Consider the following 4,941-nt stretch of genomic DNA (forward strand, 5'->3'; position numbering starts at 1 on the left):
GGGCAATCACAGAGCCCCCCCATCTGCAATCGATGACCCCACTGGCTGGTGGCCTGGGCCTCCCTCTGTGGGGTGATGATGGGGTGATGGCAGGGCCCCCCATCCAATTGCATTGCACCCGCCTTGGTTGGCCTGGTGCCAGTGTGTGTCATAGTGTGGTCATCCGGAGGGTCACCTGGACGGTCATTCTGCTGTTCGGTCGTTCGGTCGGTTTGCATATTACGCTTTTATTATTATAGATGCCTATAGTAAAAAACCACGCATAGGATTTCACACCCCCTATTCTAACTCCATAATAACCAAGCAAACTTATGATAGCATTTTAACTTATTATCCAGACTTCTTCAAAGGAAAGAACATATATATATTCCAACTAGCAGACGTAAGTATTCTAATCCTCTTTATAAATTCTGTCTTCATTATCATCAATAAGCTGGCAATCAGCTTATTAGTTTCTAGTCTAGCTTATTTTATCACAACACCTGGGATATAAAACTTCACCAAAACCTTAAGAAGTACAGTGAAACTTACATGAGTAAATATGACTTTTAAATGTATTTCTGCTTTCTTTTATTCTTTCAGATTGCATGTTTAGGCAATAGTAGACAAAAGTGTTCTTCAATATAAATGTGTAGCTATTTTATAAAGATGCCTTCTAAATAGCCTCAGTCTCTATATTGAAAACGGTACCATCTCAGTACCATGGATTAGAAATGTATATAACCCTAGTGCTGGTGGGAAAAGGGGATTTTGGTTGGTCAGTCTCAACTGACATCACACTCAAACTCCTTGAAAAATGAAGAGGTAGGGTGTACACATCCTTTATGTTATAAATCCTTACGGGAAAGATGATCTAAGTCAGTGGTCACCAACGTTTCAGACCTCATGGTCCACCAGTGGTCCAGAGACCACCGGTTGGCAACCGCTGGTCTAAGTAAATCAAGAAAGACTTCCCCGAAAGAGCACTTAATTGATCGAACAACAATCTCTAATGGAATAACACTGAAGAATTTCAACCTTGTGACCATAAAAAGGGGTATGGGAGATCCTTATTGCTAATATGGGAAGCTGTCTGTGATAGCTATAATAATAAAAGCATAATATGCTAATTAGACCAAGACATCCTTCCACACGAAGCTGGCACTGCAAGGGAACCCTGGTCCCAGGTGCCAGAGGGAAGCTGGTGCCGGCAGCCGGGGGAAGGAAGGCCTACTCTTGCACAAATTTCGTGCATCGGGCCTCTAGTACTGATATAATCAAGTTGCGGAACATTATGTGGTCTGGAGAGATACATACCAAATTGTTCAGTGGTTATCTCGGACATAGAGGGTTGGGAAAGGTTTTGAAGGGGAGACTCAACCATTATTTTTTTTTTGGTATTGTTTAATAATGTATGTCGTCTTTTAAAAATATATTTTTATTGGTTTTGAGAGAGAGAGGAAGGATAAGGGAAACATCCATGTGAGAGCAGAACATGGGTGGTAACGTATGTAGTCTTTTAATATAAATAATTTGGCAACAAAATATGAAGCAGTTCCTTCATACAAAGTACCAGTGTCTCCATTATTGAAAGGTAGATGGTCCCTTTGTTTGCATTTTACCAAAAATAAATAAATAAATGCAACAACGTATTGTCTACCTTGTTTTGATTATGGAATGATAATTATCAAATTTTGAATATTAAGGTAGTTATAAAGAATATTGTTTTTCAAAGCCTATTTGGACTTTGAGTCTAAGTAATCACAGTTCTCTTTATTTTGTTTATATAAGTACACATAAATATAATACTGAGATTTCCTTCCTTTTTAAGATAGAAATTATGGTACCACAAAGCTCATTTCCTATATTGATCTTGTGAGCATTTTTTTAATGTAGCATAATAGGGTTTGCCAGAGCCTGTGTTCCAGGGCACATAAGAAAAGGTGAATAGGACCACCTCTTGGCATTTCAATGTAAGAATTCCTTACTAAGTCACCATAAGGCACTATAAATTTAAGAAACTAATGACAAATATCCTGTCTCCTATGAAGGTGTTAGCATTGGAGAAACTACTAGTCAAAATAGCAGCTTCATGCTTAAGATAGTGGGGAATTCAGAAACAGCTTATCAATCCCTGGGAGACAAAATGACTCAAGTAATAAAATGCTGGGATATACAACTCGGGAAATTGTGTGGTGAGCAGCCAGGAAACTCAAAGGTTCTGGGTAGCCAAAATCAACAGGGAAGGCTTTAGGGAGGATTTTAGATTTGAGACCAGCCATATTTTGAGAAGGGAAAAAAGCATTCCAAATAAGGAATGTAGAGAAACAATAATTCATTACTTAAAAACAAAATTTTAAATGAGCAGAAATCAGTAAATACTCTTGGAATGATTCTGATCATTGTAGCTTATGTAATAAGCTTTAAAAAAAGAATAGCAATTTATAAGGGTAGTCAAATTACAAATCTAAAATTTCTATCATATTTTGTTCCAGAAAGAATTTAGGGCTTCTTTCATGAAAACATGATGTTTAAGAGGCAGTAGTTGAAAAAACAAATAGAATTAAATAGCATGATTCCATTAAGAAAGAACCTGGAACACAAGGACACTCAACTGGCTACCATATGATTATTAGTACTAGCCCACAGTAATTTTTGCATTAAAATTTTGTTCTACAACATGCATGTTATATTTAAAATCCAAGGAAAAATATATTTATGAGCGGTTTAAGAGACACAACTATTCTGATACTGAGCCCATAGGGAAATTCCTCCTTGTTCCTCTACATACGATAAACAACATCCTTAACATCTCTAGAATAAATCCAGCACCAAGTTCTAAAATCCATCAAAATGCCGTCCCAAAATTCCACCTAGATGTACAGCTAGGTTCCTACTGGTCTTGCTTAAGCCTAGGGACTGACTTTAGCTTGAAGAAAAGACGGATTATACGTATATACTGGGGTTGGGGGACCCACCACACTGTCTGCACCACTCTCCTTTGAGTCGTGTTTTTCACTCTCGTTGCTGTTTTCACCTTAATTTTCATTTTATCTTATTGTGTATCATTTGTGGTTGTGTAAGCTGTACCAACAGCTTTTTTAAAAAATCATTTTTATTTTTATTCTTCAATTACAGTTTACTTTCAATATTATTGTGTATTGGTTTCAGGTGTACAGCATGACTAGATAATCATATAGTTTACATAGTGTTTCTCCTTCAATATTTCCAGTACCCAACTGCCACTATACATAGTTAGTGCAGTATTACAGACCATATCCCCTATGCTGTACTTTACATCCCTGTGACTATTTTGTAGCTACCAATCTGTACTTATTGCTTCACTTCTTTCTCTCAGCTCCCCCACCTTTTTCTCCTTCCCCTCTGGCAACCACCAGTCTGCTCTCAGTGTCTATGTGTCTGTTTCAACCAAGTGCTTTTTGTAAGGAGGTGAGATACTGGCCAAGGAGATCTACCTTAAACTTCCTGGGGCGTATCTTCTGTTGGTGCTCAAGAAGCATGGAGCTATACAATTTCACACTCTTTAAAGCAGAGGAGAGGAGTACCATCCTCTCGTTCAAATGAAAGAGCCTGACAAAGATTGATGGCTAATCACAGGGCCAAAGGAATGATTAAAGAAGTTTCACATCTGCTCCAGTGCACACAAGAGTAGTCAAGGCCCAGAATTCTACTCCACAGAGAAAGGCAGAATGAGTCGACTCCCAATTTAGAATTGTAGACTCTAAGCAAAATAAATATTGGAGGGATGCTAACAAAAATTATTTGGGTTTCACGCCAAAACCGGTTTGGCTCAGTGGATAGAGCGTCAGCCTGCGGACTGAAAGGTCCCGGGTTCGATTCCGGTCAAGGGCGTGTGCCTTGGTTGCGGGCGCATCCTCAGTGGAAGGTGTGCAGGAGGCAGCTGATCGATGTTTCTCTCTCATCAATGTTTCTAGCTCTCTATCCCTCTCCCTTCCTCTCTGTGAAATATCAATAAAATATATTTAAAAAAAAATTTTTTGGGTTTCAGAAAAGTTTATAACTTGTTTTGGTACTTATCAAATTGAAGATCAGTGATAAAACTATTATCTGCATATGAGCCTGCTCACCCTTCATTGTTGGGGGTAGGGGAAGGGGAGCAGATAATAGGCTCTTGCAAGTGGCATTAAATCAATAAGCTACAGTTTTAAGAAGAGGGTGGGTGGGGCAAAATACATTACTATTTAACCCCTCTCCTCCTCCCCCAAAATTTAAAACTGTAATTCTGTGTTTAATTCATGCACATTCACCAATAATTAATTACTGTTCAGAGTCAAAGGCTAAGGAAACATTAACGAAAGCCATAATCCATTTTACATTATTCCCAACAGGGACTGAAAACCACTGAATTTAGCTGTAAACTTTACACCAAGAGATCATGTATGTTCACCAAACTAATAAAAATAATGACATCCAAAATACTAAGGAATCTCCTTTTAAGTGAAACATTCATTGCAGGTGGCCCCAAAGTTTACCTAGTTAATGAAGAGAAGGCGGCAGATGCACAGAAAAAGGGGAGGAGAAAACCCCATCAGAGAGAGTCAAAAGCCACAGATAGAGGCTGAGCATAGCTGGTCAGAACTGAGTGCTGCTTCAAGGTTCAGAAATACTGTGAAGCCCGGCCGGTTTGGCTCATTGGTTGAGCCTCAGCATGTGAACCAGGAGGTCAAGGTTCGATTCCCGATCAGGGCACATGCCCGGTTGCTGGCTCAATCCCCAGTAGGGGTCGTTCAGGAGGCAGCCGATCAATGATTATCTTTCATCATTGATGTTTCTATCTCTCCTCTCTTCTTCTCTGAAATCAATAAAAATATATATTTTTTTAAATTTTTCTAAAAACCATTTCTGCATTGCTTTTTGTCCCCTCTAATACAAAAGTAGCCTCAAAGTGTTCCTAAACCACACAAAAAAGGACTTAAACAG

Source organism: Plecotus auritus (genome assembly GCF_963455305.1).
Source record: "Plecotus auritus genome assembly, chromosome: 2".
NCBI classification, from domain to species: domain Eukaryota; kingdom Metazoa; phylum Chordata; class Mammalia; order Chiroptera; family Vespertilionidae; genus Plecotus; species Plecotus auritus.